Source organism: Podarcis filfolensis (genome assembly GCF_964270895.1).
Source record: "Podarcis filfolensis genome assembly, chromosome: 10".
Classification (NCBI taxonomy): domain Eukaryota; kingdom Metazoa; phylum Chordata; class Lepidosauria; order Squamata; family Lacertidae; genus Podarcis; species Podarcis filfolensis.
Window position 1 is genome coordinate 60,208,853 of NC_139612.1, and position 11,873 is coordinate 60,220,725.

Genomic DNA, 11,873 nt, shown 5'->3' on the forward strand with positions numbered 1-11,873 from the left:
ACAGCCTGTCTGGATTTGGACTGAGCCAAGGCACAGAACAAATCGCACCTTATCCCTTGTGCATTGTGATTCGGGCGGCTTTAGAGATGTGGGTAAAGGGAGCTGGCCCAAAAAGGGGAAACGTCTGCTACATGCAGGCAAGTCTAGTGAACTGGCCTTCACACAACCCGTTTGGTCTTTGATTTCAGACCCCCACCGCCCCAGTGCTGTTTGAACTGGCTGTTTGACTGCGCATGTCTTGCACCTCCAGTCTGATCCTGAGCATTTGGTGTGCAGCAGGGAGTCAGCTGCAGGTGGCGGGCTTTGGAGTACCAGTGAAGGGCAGCCAATTGCCAATTATTTAGCTTATTATTACAATGTCCCCCCCCCTAAAATCACCATGGCAACTCGCTTTGGATTGCCTGGCTCAAGCGCCAACATTTCATGGTCCTTTTCTGATCAAAGGAAGCTGTCTTCTACCAAGTCAGAACATGGGTCCATCTACCTTGATATTGTATATAGTGACTAGCAACAGCTCTCCAGGGTTTTAGGCAAGGGAGCATTCCAAGTCATCTGTGGAGATGCTTGGGATTGAACGTGCGACCTTCTACATGCAAAGCAGATGCTCTAACGCTGCACTATAGTCCTTTCCTAAATACAACTCTTTGAGGTTGCAAGGGCAGGCTGATAGTCTGAACCAACCAATGTGTTGAATAAACCAAAAACACACCCCATATTCATAGAATTGTAGAACTGTAGAGTTGGAAGAGACCCCAAGGGTGGAGTCCAACCCACTGCAATGCAAGAATCTAAACTAAAGTATTCCTGACAGATGGCCATCTAATCTCTGCTTAAAAACCTCAAATGAAGGAAAGTCTGCAACCTCCCTAGGGAGTCCGTTCCACTGTCAAATAGCTCTTACTGTCAGAAAGTTCTTCCTGATGTTTAGTCAGAGTCTCTTGTAATTTGAAGCCATTTATTTGTGCCTTACTCTCCAGAGCAGGAGAAAACAAGCTTGCTCCATCTTATATCTGATAGCCCTTCAGATATTTGGAGATGGCTATCATATCTCCTCTCTGTTTCCTCTTTTCCAGACTAAACATAGCCAACTCCCTCAACTGTTCCTCATAAGGTTTGGTTTCCATACCCTTGATCATATTGGCTGCCCTCTTCTGCACACGTTACAGTTTGTCAATATCCTTCTTAAATTATGGCATCTAGAACTGGACACAGTATTCCAGGTGTGGTCTGGCCAAGGCAGAATAGAGCAGTGCTATTACTTCCCTCGATTGGAACACTATACTTCTGCTGATGAAGCCTAGAATAGCATTAGCTATTTTTGCTGCTGCATCACACTGCTGACTCTTGTTAAGCTTGTGATCTACTAAGACCCCTAGATCCTTTTCACATGTACTGCTAGTAAGCCAGGTGTCCCCATCCTACATTTGTGTATCTGATTCTTCCTGCCTAAGTGCAGAACCATATTTGAAGTTGGCTACCATATCTCCCCTCAGTCTCCTCTTCTCCAGGCTAAACATACCCAGCTCCTTCAACCGTTCCTCATAAGGCTTGTTTTCCAGACCCTGGATCATCTTGGTTGCCCTCCTTTGCACATATTCCAGCTTGTCAACATCCTTCTTAAATTGTGGCACCCAGAACTGGGCACAGCATTCCAGGTGTGGTCTGACCATTCTCAGAGGCTTAAGCCATCTCTAATTCTGCATCTTTCATTAGACATATGGTACCTCCTGCATTGTACTTTGTACTGGAACATCACCATACAAATGTACTTGTTTGGCCAACAGCGTTTAACCCTTAGAACATAGGATGCTGCCTTATTCCAGACTGTTTGCTCATCTCGTCCAGTAATTGTCTGCTATTCCTACTGGCAGAAACTCTTCAGGGCATTTCCCATCACATGTTACACAGGAATACAAGTCAGACTAGCTAGCTCAGTGTTGGGTACAATGACCAGCAATGGCTCTCATTGGTTCCAGACAGTCCCAGCCCAAAGTGGAGGTGCTGGGCACTTGAACCTGGGACCTTCTGCATGCAAGGCACATGTCCTACCACTGAGCTGTGGTCCTTCCTGAAATACGCCCACTGAGTTAAACCAGCTTGATTCCCAAGTAAATGTATTTAGGATTGGAAACCTGAATTCTCTTCCCCCACCCCCATAATATACTTCACTATTGGTGGGGCAGGGGATCAGTCCTCTGGACTCTCAAGCAAGCGCTATCTAGGATTTTAAACCAAGTTGATGGGGAAAGCTCAAAGGGGCCAGGTGGAGAACTGCAAACTTCTTTTCTGGGAGGGCTTCTGCCCCCAGGGCACAGTTATCAGATATAACTCTCCCCATCATGCTAGGAAGTGCCTTCTCTACTCTGTCTCTGCCTTTCACTTCTTGATCTCTCTGCTCCGCACAATCACATCTTATTTATTTATTGCATTTATTAGTCGCCCTGTGACAAAAAATTCTCAGGGCGACGAACGGCGTGAAAATAATTCAACACACACACACACAAAAATGCAATAAAAACACCGATCATATAACAGCACGGAATACAACACAGCCACAAATAACAGACCAGAGATTAAAACAAATTCAGCCAAAGTCATAACATCAAAAGAATGAATACCACCAAAAAAAAATCACAATGGGATAGTTTTATTATCTATTTTAATTATGGATGTGTACATTTTAATGTTCTGATGGGTTTGTTTTATTATCCATTTTAATTATGGATGATTATTGTTTGTGTTAACTGGTTTTTATACTTTGTAATCTGCTTTGAAGCCTCTTTTGTATCAAGCAGTATATAAATTAATTAATAACAATAGTAAGTAATAATCTTTATGGGGTTTAAAGCACAACATTGTACCATTGTGAATGCTAACAGTAAGTTGTTAAACCTGTAAACCTGTTAAGCAACACATTTTTAAAGGCCTTGGATTTCATTTTTTTCTTGAAAAGGGTTTTCACCCGGTATCAAAGAAATAGAAAAGTATACGCCAGGTATATACTCTTGGGGGAAGTGTTCCATAACCATAGAGCCACCACCAAACAGCCCCACTCCTTCATGGTCACCCTCCATAGCCTGGCTTGAGAGGACACTCAGATGAGGGCCTCAAATGAACTGATGATCACAGGGCCATAGAATAAGAGCTGATCCTTCAGGTGCCAGGCTCCCAAGCTGTGATTTACAACCTGCCCTTTGAAGTGAGCCCAGACATGGACTGGGAACCAATGAAGATGACAAAAGCATTGATGTGATATAGGGATGGGGGACTTCAGTCCTGGGTATAGGTATAAGTATCTTTATTTGGCCATTGGGACTCTCCCTAAGTCCCCACCCCCACCCCATCTCCAGTGCTGCTCTGCACTCTCCTCAAGTGCCTTTGCCTGACTGGAATGTGTCCTTGAACCGTAATCATGTCTCTTGCTCACCTGGGTGAAGGAGGGAAGGGTGTTGGTGTTCAGCAACCCCTGACTTTTAAGTGGTTTGGATGTAGTCTACTGTAGAAATGTAAGAGTTGCACCTGTTGCTCTGTCCACTTTTGCCTCTGGTCTCACCTGCCACTGACCTGTGGCCCCCAGAAAGTTCCTTGTGATGGAGTGCGACCTTTGGATTGAAAGTGATTCCTTATACCTGGTGTAATATGTTTGTTTGTGATGGTGGGAAGATTCTAAGCACCATAGGAGAAGAATTGTATATGCCTCAGCTCCTTGGATGAAGAGGGGAACAAAAAATAATAAAGAAATGTGCAGTGTGTGTATGTATATATATATAATCTTATGCTTGTAATTGTGTACTTCAGAGTAGACCCCATTGAACTCAATGGAACCTCTTCATCAGAAAGTGTGCGTAGGATTGCAGACGTAACTTTGACACTAAGAACCAGCCACAGTTCTGCAGTGCATCTGAACTCAGAGAACTGTGGTTTGTTCTTACTGGGGGTGGTTGAAGAATTTGATAAATTCCAGTAGAACAGACATGATTTGTACCTTCCAGACTTACTTACCCATTGTTTTTCATGTTTCCTGAATGTTCTGATGCACTTCTTGCCTCTTTATTTTGAGGTAATAGGCTTAAAAGTACATAGTAAGTGCAAATTTTCATATAGATTCCCCACCTTAAATTGCAGATCAATGCAGAAAGTTGTTGGGAGAGAGTAATGTTCGTGGGGAAGTCACACAGTTTGGACATAGAACTAGGGATGGAGGAATCAATCTCAGTTTTACTCAGAGTAGACCCATGGAAATAATGGACCTAACTTAGTCATGTTCATTACTTTCATTGTGTCTACTTAGTTGACTACCATCCAAAGTTTGTTACAACAAACTAGAATCAAGCTGTGGTTTCAGATCCTCTGTTGCTGTAGAAGTTTAGAATCATAAAATTTGGATGCTACAAGGAACCATGGTTTGTTCTTAAACTGAAAGCTTTCATTCTTCTTTAAATGCAAGAGAAGAGGGTAGGAGGGGGGCTGCATGTCATGCAATTCTCAGGTACACCATGACTCATTCGCAAGAGCGTAAACCACATTTTTTTTTGCATGTGATTGTGTGAACCAGAGTTTTGCAGACTTTTCAGAGGACTTCTCTGCCATTGTTTCTCCTCTTTCTAATTTCCTTTGGCGTGCATTTTTGGTGAGCTGCCTGCAGACCTTAGAAAAGGAGAATAGTTATGTTTTAAACAGCAACATGTCTGTGTTGTTAATGCGTGTACGCGGGCACACACTAAGTGCATCTGGGCAGAAAAACCACACACAACAAGTTTCAGCTCTCATTTAGAAACTGCCAAGTTACAACAAACAGCTGAAGAAAGGAGTGGTGGGGCTTATAATGGCAGCCGCGAGTGACCTCTTACTGCAAGGAAATACAGACAATAACAGTTTACTGAACAGCTGAAAGCTATTCCTAATGAATTGAACAAACTTATCCTGAAGGGGGAGAGTTAAGAGAGCTCATGAAAAACATGGCTCTGAGAAATTACAGTGAACAACTAAACTTTAAAACACTACCAATTTTCTAAATGGCCTTTTCACATGCATTCGCAATCGCTACTCCTCTCTCACATGCTTACGAGGAAATCAAAGGAGATGTTTCTTGTTCTTTGGGATAAATGATAATTTTGAGTCTCAAGCAAACAAAGCAATTGGGGGTAATGACACCACACCCCCGCCACACCTACGTGCTCTCTTGAAATTAGAATAATAGGGTTCATCTTATCCGTCTTGCCTTGGAAGCGAGCCCTGTTGAGCAAATTTGCGTTCGGCAGTGCACTATTCTTCTCTTCTCTGAGTAGTTCAAAAGAAGGGTTTTTTTCCACAGAGAAATGGCAACCAGATTGGCCTCTCCCCCTCTCCAAGAGCCTATTCTCTGCAATGATTCCTTTCATCCAGAACTGGCCTATGCAACTTAATTACTCATCACAATACTTATATTCCGTCTTTCCTTGTGCAGTTCCAAAGCAGATAACTGAAATAATGAAAGACAGCAGAAGCAAACCAAGCCAACACAAAGGTGAGCAGTAAAGTCCAGCCTCTGCAAGCCAACTGCTGAACTATAATGGATCATTTGGGAGAGTGAGGTGGTTGTTTCAGGTAGTGAGTGCTGCGGGCTTCCTCTTCTGTTGAGACTTACAGCTCACAGAGGAAGTGGGCAAGTCTAGTGTCTTCCAGGCAAGCAAAAAAGCAAGGTCTTTCTAAGCAGACTTCAGGACCCTGGGCAGCACCCAGTGGGCCCTGGTGGTTCAGTCTTGCTTGGCTCACCAGGACAGAGAATCATCTGAGGCCTTACAGAGGCACACAAACCCTTTTCTGCATTGAGTCTCAACTCCATGAAGTAAGCCAGTTTTTTGTTTTGTTTTTAAGGGTCCTTGCCTGCTTCTGTATCCTTTGACTTCTGTGAATACTAATAGATTCAGGGGTTGTTGGGGATTTGTCCCCTGAGTCCAAAGATGGTGACATGGCTGTGTTCTCCAGCTAGAGGAGCACAGGAGAAGCTACTGTAGACTCTGCCATGGGGAATGTTCCCTAGACCTTTGAGTCCTTCTCAGAGTCTTGTTGGACCCCAGGATCAGGCCACTAGGAAATAGCTCCTACGCCTCCCACTCCCATTTTATGCAGTGCCATGCATGCATAAAAAAGAAAGATTTATAGAGCCTTGGATTGACTGCCTTGCATTGGTGAGCTGTGTCCAACCTATTTGGAGGGACTAGTGTTAATTCTGGTTAAGAGGGAACTCTGGTTGGCATTGGTGTATTGCTTAACTATGATGAAAGGGAGGAGATGTAGAACGTCATAAATCTCTGATCTGATCCTGATCTTCTTACTGTGCCTAGTGTTCCATTCATATTGGCCTGGTGACACAGTGTGATGGAGTTAAATTCTTTTACTTGCAGGATGGCCAGACAGACAGGAAGAAGAATTGCTGGGGGAAGTGTCTTGTGATTGTTGTGACCACATTGTATACTCAACAGGTTGATTCCCCACCCCCTTTGGTCGAGAGTTACTCTTTCTTTGGTAATTATGTTTAGTGAATAAATTGCCTTTCATGTTAACTGCTGAGTTCCATTTTAAGTGCACGTTCCCATTTTCTGGCGTATCAAAGAGAATCTGTTGATTTTAATTGGGCTCTCCTTAGGCTCATGATCTGGCTTGCCAGACCAGGCTTTCAGAGCTCTCTTACCTGTAGTAAAAAGGGCTATGAAGCATGTGGTTCTAGCTGAAATTGTTCCACTAAGCCTTTCCAACAGCTAGGACTGTGCCTTGGCAGGAAAACCTAGTAGTTCCATGAGACCCAGTTTTTGGCAAATGGAGCCATGGATTTTCAAGGATCCATTGTGTTTTGTGTTGTGTTTGAACAAAGATGGGGATTTATTTGGCAGTTTCATTCAATTCCATGTTCCTGTGAAATTTCAGTTAAGGGGGTGCTTTATTTTGTTTTATTATTGGCAAATTGTTAACATCATGATCGATTGTGAAATGATCTTTATAAAAACCCAACAAAAGCATGCCAAAATATGCACGACTGGCTGAAAATATTTTGCTGCAGAAGCAGAAAATCAAAATGGCACCTCCCCAACTGATTGATATGGGGCAGTAACATTATTTGAAATAAAATTCTGGGTGCAATAATGATTCTGTGCTGTGCGGTCATGCTCATTGTCATTCCGCACCAACCTCTGCTTGTTAATCTCATGGTTTACTCCAGGGACAGTGAATCTGGACTTCCAGATGATGTTTGACTCCAAATCCCATCAGCCCTAACCAGCATGGCCAACAGTCAGGAATGATGGGATTTGGAGTCCAACATTATGCACCAATTATTACAAGGAGCTTCCCATTTGATTTGGACAGTGGCTGTAGAAGCCAGTTTTGAGAAAGTGAATAGTCTGGTTGTTAATAGTCCAGCGTGTGGATTTTTAAAATCTTGCATTACCTGTAATTGTGATGGCCAGTGCTTTCCGACATGTCAATAACCACAGGAATGGAAAGTGCTGTTGTGCTAAAGTCCTGCTTGCAGATTTCCCCCAGGCACCTGATTGGCCACTGTGAAAACAGGATACTGGACTAGATGGGCCATTGTCTTGATCCAGCAGGATTCTTCTTCTGCTCATGGGCCTCGTACCAGTGGATGTATGCAAAAGTGGATGTGGACAGTCATATACCACTCTCCATCCAGGCAAGCAAAATTTAGTATCTCAATTCAAGGACACTAGAGGAGAGCCCAGGTTCAGTGAAGTGTATGGGCATGGAGGCTGTGGGCCTGGGCAGAGTTCCAAGGGGCATAAAGAAATGCTTGGAAGGTCACATTTAGCTCCTGGTCTTGAGGTTCCTCAGCCCTGGTCTACACTGACTATCCTGTGAATTCCAGTTACTTGGATGCAGATCAGTCCTGCTGCTAGAGAGTCTCAGATCCCACCTGAGTGGAGAGGTGGAACATTGAACCTGCAAGTTGCTACATGCTTTGCCCAGTGGTGTAGCATGGTGGGCCACAGGGTCAGTGGCCCTGGGCACAAAATCGTTATGGGTGTAAAATTGCAACACCCCATACTGCCTCAATACAGCTGTGTGCTTCCGTCATTGGGCTCTATTTAAAATGGCTTCTCCATGAGAACCAGGAAGTGACCTCTCCAGACAATGTAATGACCCTTATTTTCTTATTTCTGTGGCTGTGATCTCATGTGTGATGTGGACGCCATTAGGCAGTTTTAATTTGCGTGCATACTTTGTCTGTTTCCCTCTCTCCCACACATCCCTGGGTGCTGGCAACCCACCCTGTGCTCTGCCACCCTGTGCTCTGCCACTGAGCCACAGACTCCTATTGCCCCTACTTCACCATTGAAGATGTTTAATTGTCCCTGAGGCTTTCTCACCCAGGGCTGACTGATCAATATGGTGGCAGCAGGTGAGTGGAGTATAAAATAGAACATCATGTTGCTCTGCAAGAAACAAAACCCTTCCACTTTCTAAGTCAGAACTGGTTCCTTCTATGCTGTACTTATCTACTAAAGAAGATGTCAAAGAGATAAATAAATGTATGACTTTCTTTAGGCACCTGAAGGCAACACTGTGTTGTTATGCTTTTAATGTCTGATGTTCTGTGTTGTGGTTGTGGTGGTGGTAGTGTTTCTGGATATTGTGTTGGAGAATGGCTAGGGAAACCCAGCCAGATGGGCTGGGTGCAAAAAATAGATTGGAATTATGGAATTGTAGAGTTGGAAGAAGAAGAAGAGCATAAAGAAGGCTGATCGCTGAAGAATTGATGCTTTTGAATTATGGTGCTGGAGGAGACTTGAGAGTCCCATGGACTGCAAGAAGATCAAACCTCTCCATTCTTAAGGAAATCAGCCCTGAGTGCTCACTGGAAGGACAGATCGTGAAGCTGAGGCTCCAATACTTTGGCCACCTCATGAGAAGAGAAGACTGCCTGGAAAAGACCCTGATGTTGGGAAAGATGGAGGCACAAGGAGAAAGGGATGACAGAGGATGAGATGGTTGGACAGTGTTCTTGAAGCTACCAGCATGAGTTTGACCAAAGTGCGGTAGGCAGTGGAAGACAGGAGTGCCTGGTGTGCTCTGGTCCATGGGGTCATGAAGAGTCGGACATGACTAAACGACTAAACAACAACAACAACAAGAGTTGGAAGGGACCACAAGCGTCCAACCCCTACAGTGCAGAAATCTGTTGCCCAGCGAAGGGTTTGAACCCACATCCCTGAGATTCAGAATCTCATGCTCTACCGATGAAGCCGTATTATTATAAGTAGCATTTCCTGAGCTGTAGCTCAGTGGAAGAGCCACCTGCCTTGCATGCAAAAGGTCTCAGGATCAGTCCCCGGCATGCCTAGGTAAAGCTGAGACAGACCACTGCCTGAAATACTGGAGAGATGCTGCCAGTCAGTGCAGACCACATCAAGCTAGAGGGACCAATATTCTGCCTGGGTGTAATGCAGCTTCCTTGTTTTATGCTCCGCATTTTAACAGCCCTTCTTGCAAGGCTACTTCTCCTCCCGTTGATGTATGTCCCCTTTTCCTCGGCTCTGCACCTTTCTAATCTGATTCCACAACTTAAAAATCTTACGAAAATTATTTCCCTTCAGTGGTGTTCCGAGGTGTTTGTTTGCCTCTTATTTTTTATTATTAATATACATGTAACTGCGGGGGAGAAAAAGCCTGTGCTGATTCATAAAGTAGATATTCTGCTAGAAATCCCACGCTGCTGCCTGCATTTTCATAATTCTAAGTAGAGTGTTTATTTATTGAAATTTGTAACCCACTGAGGGCACATTAATCTCTGGGGGAAGGATGCACGGGGCGGGTGCCTGGTGGGGAGGGAGAAGAGCCTAGGTTTGGGAAAGGACAACATGCAGTGGTCTGCAGATAAGAGAGCGCTGATTAAAAGCATGCTCGACGCAACACTTTGGCGATAAAACTGAAATCCCTCTTGGAAATACATCCACTTAAAACCATAATTCTCTGCATAAGTGGAACGCTTTAGGTCCTCTATCTGCACCCTCTAGATTACTCAAATAAAAGGGGCATTACCAGACTACTAGGGAGTGGGAGCACTGCTCCTGACCCCATCCCCAAAATTGAGCAGGCTGCCTGGCCAACACCTTTAGATGCCCATGCGTGAGTCCTGGGGTGGCGACCTTTTTCAGACCAAGGGCCACATTCCCATCTGGGAAACCTTCCGGGGCCACATCCCAATAATGGGAGGGGCCAGAGGCGAAAGAGGACAGAGCAATGAATGCAAGTTTTCAGACCCTCCAAGTGTCCCTGTTTTCCAGGGACAGTCCCGGATTTACAGAAGCCATCCCGGTTTCTGATTTGATCCTAGAATGTCCCGCTTTTCCTCAGGATGTCCCTATTTTCACTGGAGAATTATTATTTGGAGGTATGGAGTTATTTGACCCCCCCCCCCCAAGAGAAGAAAACCTTTAGAAGACATCTGAAGGCAGCCTTGTATAAGTTTCATGTTTTGTTGTGTTTTTATATATGTTGGAAGCTGCGCAGAGTGCAGCTCTGATGATGATGATGATGGAATAGGATGTCCCTTTTTTCATTGGAGAAATGTTGGAGGGTATGAGTTTTACCTTCGTACAGTGGGCTAATTTCTGCACATGCTCTCACACCCCTCTCTGTCCTCTGTCCAAGAGAGCGAGAGGCATTATCAGAGTTGAAGGACACACTCCAGCCATGCAAAAACACCCACGGATGGGATAAAGTAGAGCAGGCGAGTGGTGTGGCCTGTGGACAGTGCAGAAGAGCAGACTTGGCTCCCAGCCCTAAGGCTCCCCCCCCAGTTTAAAATGTGGACGCACCCCACCCCCCAGCTATTCCTACTGCAACCAACCTTCTAATTCTCTCAGCAAACTCTCAGTGAAGTGTTTGCCACTGGAATGGATGCACCAAGGGACTTCTCATATCTAGTGCTTCTGAAAGAAACAAACAAAAAAACCCACCCCTCCATTTAACGGCACCAAGGTTTCCGTAGTTAGCAGTGTGATCCCGTAGAAAACACGAGGCTTCTAACTTTCCACAGTGCCCCTGTCAATTAAACAATAAACGGCAGAGTCTAACATATGGACCAGTCTCAGGAGGTAACTCTGGCATGCGTAATTAGCATGATTTGTCACCATGTAAGTTTCAGACTGTACAGTTTAATTAAAACAGGTAATGACAATGGGGCTATATATTCTAATCAGTGAAATATGTCTGCTTTAAAAAGCATAAGGGCTGCATTCTGAATTTGGATTTGTGTCGTTATATCAAGGGCATGTTTGCACAAGAGTTTTTCATGCTTTTAAAAATGCAGGGAGCTGTACCAGGGCAAGAAGGCAAGATACTATGATGGGAGGCATTGTGTAGATCTTTACACCATTTGCAACAACTCTTCGATTCCTGCAGAGCTAGGATAACCTGAGAGTAGGGAGGGGCGAATCTCTCCATTTTGGTTTCTCTCTGTTTCCCGCTTTTCCAGTCTTAACTTCAGTTCTCAACTTTGCCACATCCATTTGTGATTTTTTTTGAGTCCTCCTGAAAATAAGGCTTACTTCTGAGTAAACACATTTAAAGCTGGTCTGTGAGTGTAATTTTAATTTGAGTGAATTGTGACCAATGTTTCTACACCCAGTTACGTTCATTCAGACCATACTGAAAGAAAGACATTCAATTACGGCAGGCAACTTTCCTCAACATCTTGAATTTTATGTGCGTGATCTTCCATCATCATCACCTGGGAGTACACAGTTTCTCAATGGGAGCTGGTTGATTTCAGAATCTGATTGGGTGCTGAGTCTCCTTTTTTCACCAAAGCTTTGTGATTCAGGTCTATGCATTCCGCTGAGGGACACAAACACCAAATTCTATGTGAAGAGAGA